The sequence below is a fragment of the Magnolia sinica genome, chromosome 12 (genome assembly GCF_029962835.1).
Source record: "Magnolia sinica isolate HGM2019 chromosome 12, MsV1, whole genome shotgun sequence".
NCBI classification, from domain to species: Eukaryota; Viridiplantae; Streptophyta; class Magnoliopsida; order Magnoliales; family Magnoliaceae; genus Magnolia; species Magnolia sinica.
In genome coordinates this window covers 53,759,987-53,767,967 of record NC_080584.1, presented here as the reverse complement: position 1 = coordinate 53,767,967, position 7,981 = coordinate 53,759,987, and positions in this window count along the sequence as shown.

The window sequence follows — 7,981 nt, the reverse complement described above, 5'->3', positions numbered from 1 at the left end:
AGAAGGACAAAGGAGACCCTGTCTAGAGTAGGGGACCCTCCGATGCCAAAGTCAAGTTAGGAATCTGGGTCTGAGTAGTGAGGTAGAGTTTCGGGTGAGAGATTTTGCGTACCTGTTTCCTTGCATTTGATTATTATTGATACCTTTCAATCGGGATAGACATGTCTGCATTTCTTGGGGCAATCTTAGCCACTAACCACGTTTGGTGAACGTGTAGGTGTTGGTGGTTGTGCAGTTATTTCATAGATCGTGTGATATCGGGACATGGTATTAGTCACCTCTACTCTTCTAGTCAAACCCAAGGGATGACGACAACCTCACACCTCAGGACTAATGCCGAGTAGAATATAACTTCGTCACACCTCTTCTCTCTTGGACATCTCTGTTGGGCCTCGATACTCAGAAGACTCTCAAAGTCTCGCCACTCGGAGACCTCTCCAAGCCTTGCTACTCGAGATCATCCTCAAGTTAAAACGTGATCTAGATTTCCTCGTAACAGTGACCATAAACAAGGTCACGGGGCAAACAGATGGGTGGGCATCTATGATATTGGAAAGAGATCCAATTATTGATCTAGGCAATCCATTACGCGATTTGGCCTGTGACGCTGCCAATAAGTAGGTGGCTACTGGTTGGTGCTATGTTGGCTCCACATCATGTAAGTATTTTTCATTGGGTTGTTCATCCAGTTTTCCGGATCATTTTATGACTCGGGGAAGATCTAAATCTCGGGTGAACTACACTATAGGAAAACAGTATTGATTGAATGTCCACCATTAAAACTCTAGTAGAGCCACCCTAATGTTTAGGCATTCAATCAACACTATTTCCGGTGATGTGGTTATCTTGAAATTTGGATATATCTCATTTAAGAGTTCATGTCATAAAACGACCTGGAAAAATAAACGGACAGCGTAGACGAAACACGTCACGGTGAGGGCACTGAACGCCGGTAAGTAGCCAGGCAACTGACAGGGTTAGTAGCCAAACCGGGCGCGGATTAGGTACTGCCCCTGCCTGTTGGGAGTTCGGGACAGGCGGAGTCTCCGAGGGCCACTAAAGGACCAATGTGATGTATGACCTGTATCCATGCCGTCCATCCATTTTTCCATTTCATTTTAGAGTATACAACAAAAAAAGAATGGAGATCCATTGCTTAAGTTAACCACACCACGAGAAGCAGCGGTGCTAAGGATGCCCACCATTGAAACCTTCTTAAGGTCCACCGTGTCGTTTATTTTCCATCCAACCTATTGATATGGTCATATTCACCTGGATGAATTGAAAAATAAAAAATAAAAAACTATCATCTTGATCCAAAACTTCTGTGGTGCCTAAGATTTTTTTTCAACGGTAAAAATTTAATCCCCACCGTGTGATCCATTTGAGCATTGGTTATTCTTTATTTTTGGCATAATAATTTAAAATTATATGAAAAAATGAATGAACATTGTGGATAAAATAGTAGCCCTCGGATCCTCTGCCTGTCGCGATCTCCGGAGAGGAGGGGGTAGTACGTTAATCGGCGCGCAGCCAAACGACGTCCATCTCCATTATGCATGCTACCTTTGAAGCGGATACCACACACTACCGACCTGGCTGATGTGTTAACGCCACCAAGATCTGTGGCTCCCATGAGTTATATGCAAACCGTCCGATCCAATTAGGCGATCTAGTCGTAAGTCTTGACCCTAAAAAAAAGACATCCAAAAATTAAGTGGAGCATAGTGTAAACAGCAATGGGGGATTGAACATCTACCATTGAATCCGTTTTGGGTGTCACCAAAATTTTGGATCAATATGATATTTGTTTTTCCTCTTCATCTATATCTGTGTGAACTTATGAACAGATTGGATGGAAAATAAACATTACGGTGGACATTTCAAATGTTTTAATGGTGAGAATCATTGTCGGAATGCTATTTGTGGTGTGGTCTGCTTGAGCCTCCGAAATGATTCATTTTTGTGAGAAAGATCTAAAATGATTTCTACAAATGAATGAACAGTGTGGATATGATAAATACATCATTGTAAGGCCATGTAACTTTGATATCCTTTGAACTGTACTCGAACTTCGCAGCACACGTACCTACACCAGCAAGTTGGTGGTGTGGGTTACACTAGCCAATCCGCTTCCCCTTTGACTGCCCCCTCTCTTTGAAATTCTCATTAACCGGGTGATCCCGGCAATCAAACAAACTGAAAAAAGTACATTCCGGTAGTGATGATGGACGCGGTTTGGCTAGTGACGCTGCCACTAGCCAGGTGGATAGTGGTTGTTGCGCAGTGGGACCCACCATTATCTACGTGTTTTATCCACACGGTCTTTCACATCATTTTAATACTCTATTCCGTAAGTGAGGCAGATCAAACTGTCGGTTAGAGAACAGTAGTGATTGAATGTCTACCGTTAAAAACTCCTAAGGCCCACTTTAATACTTATTTGACATCCAAACTTGTAGATCAGGTCATACGGACCTCGATGAAAGTAAAAAGCAAATACCAGCCTGACTGAAAACTTTTGTAGCCCCGATAAGCATTTAACGGTGAGAGTTCAATCAACACTGTGTGGCCCATTTGGGATTTTAATCTACTTCAGTTTTGATTTCATGCCATAAAATTATCTGGAAAAATGTATGGACGGCATGGATGAGACTTATACATCATATTAGGGCCCACAGAGCACCGACCACTAGCGGCAGGATGAATAGCCACTCCGTTTTCGGTGATTCTACTTACAAAAGTCTGAACGTCGATACGGATATCGTGCGAATGAATTTAGAAGGAACGCTGTGATGCTGAGTGCGCGCCAACTTGATGTTTGCGAGAAATCCAGACTATCCATCCGTTTTAATAGGTCATTTTAAGGTATGCAACCAAAAAATGAAGTGGATCCAAAACTCAAGGCAGCGTCACGAGAGGGACAATTCGAGAAACAGTTTCTTACCCTTGAAACCTTTCGTAGGTTCTACCTTGATGTTTATATGTCATCCAAACCGTTGATAAGGTCATTCCCACTGGAATGAAGTGAAAACAACAAAATTTTAATGGAATGAAGTGAAAACAACAAAAACTTAGCCTGATATAAAGCTTTGTGGTCACACGGATGTTTCAAATGGTGGTCACTGAATCCCAACTATTTCCCCCGGTGCAGCTCACTTGAGTTTTGGATGAACCTCAGTTTTAGTCTATGCGCTAAAATGACTTCTCAAAAGGGATGGACAGTATGGATTTCTGACAAACATCACATTGGCCCCCACCTAGCATCCCAGCACAGTAACTTCTTGAAAAAGGCTTCTGTATGAAATCCGACAATCCATCATGTAGCGCCTATCATTCTTCAAATCCACCTTGACTATTTTGACCTTAGGCCAATATCTATGGAAATGGATGTTTCTAACTAATTAACAAAGAAATGAGGAATTTCAGTCTTCAATTTTGTCAAACCATTTTATTCCACAAAGAGGCTAAAGGACAAGAAGCTTGGCATTGAACCAATCTATGTCATTCCACCAAGGGAAGGTTTCTCTGATTCACCTCTGCTAGGGGTTTGGGATCGCTTCCCATGCAAGGGGTCGGGAGAAGTGATCCCCACTCTTCCTTTAGCCTCTTGGTTGGGAATCTCCCCTACAATTGCTAGTCGGAGGACAACATAATGATATTTGACAAATATGGCTAAGTCATGGATATGTACATCCCCAAATTCCCATACTCTTCTCGACCAAGGGGCTTTTCATTTGTTCGATTTAGGTATGAGGTAGATGCGAATGCGGCAAGGAAGTGTTCGATGGAAGAAGGATCGATGACAGGGTTGTTGTTGACGTCTTAAATTTGTAAACAACACTCAATGCCATCAAACAGTAGTCGATGCCACCAACAGGTGCTCGATGTCATCAGAAAAATGTAGAAAATCCATGTTTTGTTACTAGAACATTTTGGGGTTTTACTCGATGCCATCGACATATCGTCGATGCCATCGAAATCTCATCAAATGTGCCATCGAGCACGCGCACAGAATTGCATAAATGCAAAATTTGTTTCATATTTCGATTGTGATACTCATGATACCTTATATATTGGGTGCAATTGGATTTTGAGAGTTGAAGATGGCTTTCTAATTCGTTATTAAGGGTTTCAAGGGCATAGCTTGAGATTGTAAGGGATATTCGAGCCTTGTTCGAATCAGTAATCTCTATCTCTTGTAATTTATTATTTCATAGTGCATTACTTGTCGCTTTGTATCGTAGTTTTTTGCACACGGGTTTTCTCATATAAAATTCGTAGTGTTTATGTTTGGACTCAGTTATGTGATCGCGAGTACTGTTGATTCATCTCTGAGTGTTTCCGTATAACACTCCGGTTCCTGAAACCCGAGTGCACTACTTGTTTTTGAAAAACCCAAGCGTTAACCAATAATGTGGCTCAAATAGCACGTACATTTTTTTCCTTTATCAGAGTTGGCAAACTAGCAGAATGGAAACAAATCAAGTATAAGAGAGAATTCAAATATATAAAACCAAATATTCGAGTGGTTACCTGAAAACTTATACAAATCAATGTCTTAAGTTTTTACAACAAATAACAGTAGAAATTAAATACAAATGAAATCAGGAATAGAGAATCTCAAGATCATATGGCTCCTCCTATTCCACATGAATACCAGTATGCGCGTCATCTGCATTTCTTACACACTAAATACGGTTTGACAGCGTCAATGGCTATCCCAGTGAGGTATAACTCCCAAAATTTATCGTATAACAAATATTCCACAATGATTATCATAGAAATTAGATAAGGTTCATCAAATACGCATTTATCAGATAAATTCTATAAAGATAAGCTTGTTTAAATGCATGAATGCATGTACATACTCACAGACCTGAGGATGCAAATTCAGCTGGCAAAAAGTCGCCCAAGGAGAACTAGCCACCCGAAAAAGTACTCAAAGGTATGCCCTAAGGAGAACTAGCATTCAAAAAAGACCATATAACGAGGACATGTAAAGTGAACTAGTCTCCCAGAAAAGTACTCAAAAGTACGCTCTAAGGAGGACTAGGCACTCAAAAAAGTCCATGCAATGAGGACAACCCATAGTGATTCGAATGCACTCAATAATAACTTAATATTACCCGGTAAAATACTCTATGGTACAACCTATGATGATCTAAGAAAACTCTCGTGTCTTACATCGATCACCTGGTAAAGTCCGTATGTTATGAAAATGCATGATTAGTCCAACCATTATTATTCCAAATTCAAACAACCACTTTAAGAAAGCTCAAAAGTCACCATGGAGGGTTTATCACCTAGCATAGGCCAACAACTCAGGCATAGTGTCTCATTCCACCCTCCCTGGCTCATGAGACTATTAAACATAATGTTTTAAGGGTAGAACTCTCCAACTAGTGGAACTTACCATGGTAAAGTTACATAAAATAATCCATTAAAGCCACGTGGGGCAATTATTTCATAAAAGCCGCAAGGGCCAAAGATTCCACCTAATGGTGTGATAAAAAGAGATTATTCCCCATAAGTCACATAGGCCCAAATGATCTACGAAGTGGGAAGTATACAACGCAAATTTATTTACTCCAATACACAGATGGCCACTAGTTTGAGGATTTCTTAAAAACACTATCAAGTAAACACAAATGGTAGAACAAGCCATGTACAATGTCACTAACACTTACACATAATAAGTGTGCATAGCACTTACACATAATAAGTGCGCATCTTAAATCAGAATAAAGATAATAGAGATGCATAGTGTGTTAAATTACTTTAATTTAAATACAAGCATGTTGCATTTATAAAGGATTACCCAATTTGAACTAACACTCATCATTATCTTCACATTGCACTATATTAAGTAATCAACAAACTAAATAAACTAAGCTAACTATCATGATATAGAAAAAGTTAAAGGGTAATCCTCACCTTAAATCGAGATTCTCCGTAAGTAATTGAGGGAAGGAAGATTTGGGAAAGACTCAATTTCCTACAGTGAGTAATTTAATTAAAAGACTATTATGCCTTCTTTCATACCCAAATAGGGAATATGGAGTTAACTCACCTCAAATTTAAGTCAATCACCATTGGGGTCGCGCCTATTTATGGATGAGGAGAGGCGGTGGCTTAGGAGAGATCTCCTTATTTAATAGGGATGAGTTGTAGTAGGATTCGGATCCTGTGTATATTACAAGGATCTTCCTAGATTCTCAGTTGGGATCTCGAGAAGATCCGTAACTCAAGTGAACTCCTATATCTCCGGTCAAGATCTCGGACAGAAGCGCTTGGGATCAAGTTGGTATTGAAAGTGGATCATGGCGAGTCATGCTGCGACCTGGAGTTGTACCGACCTGAGCGAGTGGTTGAGCTCTTTTTAGGTGTTGGGTAGGTCAGTAGATGTTTTGACTTGGCGACGGAATGCCGAGCTCGACCTTCCTTCTTACTCGGATTTTGAGTAGCCGGTCGAACCTACAATCTTGTCCTAAATAGATCAGTTACACATATCCATAGTTAGAACTTGCATAGATAGATGGTTGCATATATATATATATATATATATATATATATATATAGAGAGAGAGAGAGAGAGAGAGAGAGAGAGAGAGAGAGAGAGAGAGAGATGAATGCATAGATCTATGCATATGCTTGGATGAATGCAATTGTGCACGTACATGAAGGCTTACAAAACCCGTGGTCATTACAACTATGGTGGACCTGCAAAAAACAATTAAAGATGGATGTCTCTCCAACTGTTTCCTTTAGTGTAGGCCACTTGAATCATAAATTAGCCAAATTTATTTTTATTTTTTTTACTATGGGTCAAATGTGGTGTAGACCACTTGAATCATAAATCAGCCAAATTTATTTATTTATTTTTTACTATGGGTTAAACGTGGAATGATAAATGTAATGACCAGAGTGAATTTCACATAAACATTAGATTAGACCCATTAAAAATCAAGGTGCGAGACTAATGCGTTCACTTATTTCTTATCGTCTTATCTATAAATCATTCTCGTTTAGCATTTATTACCATTGATTCGTACTAATAAAATATAAGCTGGTTGGACCATACGTGTAGTCCGACTGGTTGAACTTTAGGTGCAGTCCAACTGGTTGAACTTGATACTCTCTCTCTCATCTGACTGTACAACCACTTTTCTAAGTGGTGAATAATTAATATAATTACTGATAATAAATGAGGGTTAATAAATAAAAGAAGAGAAGGAAAAGAAAAAAAGTCGATGGCTCAAGTAGGCATTACCATGGTGATTGTATGAAATCTACCCATGATACATCCAATTCCCAAAAGTCAGCCTCGTATGTGATTCAAGTGAACCACATGATTTGAAAGTGTATACAGGGCAAGTCTCACCCTCCACACCCTAACACTTAGGTTGGTACACCTGAATCACATATGGGCCTTACTTTTGGGCTCAGGCCTATATTTTGGTATGGCATCTTTTGATTGAAGTGGATTTCATAAAAGCATGGCAGTGGGCCCTATGTGAAAAAGGGTAGATGTTTCTTTTCCAACTGTTTTCGTTAGTGTGGCCCACCTCGATTGTTCGCCAATGTTGGTTTTGTCCGCTGCTAGAAAAGCATTGTGGGCCCTACCATGATGTTTGCACTTTATCCATGCCATCCATTTTGCTAGCTTAGATGAAGGCATAAATCCAAAAATGAGGCAGATCCAAATCTTAGGTGGACCACGCCATAGGAACAATGGTGATACAACACCCACATTAAAAACTTCTTGGGCGTTACAAAAGTTTTGGATCGAGCTGATATTTGTATTTTCCCTTCATCATGGCATGTGTGCCCTAATTAACAAGTTGGATAGGAAATAAACATTACATTGGGCCCTAGGAAGTTTTTAGCGGTGGCATTCAATTAACATTGTTTTGTGTGTTGTGGTCCACCTTAGACTTGAACCTACCTAATTTTGGGCTCATGCCCTGAAATGAGCTGG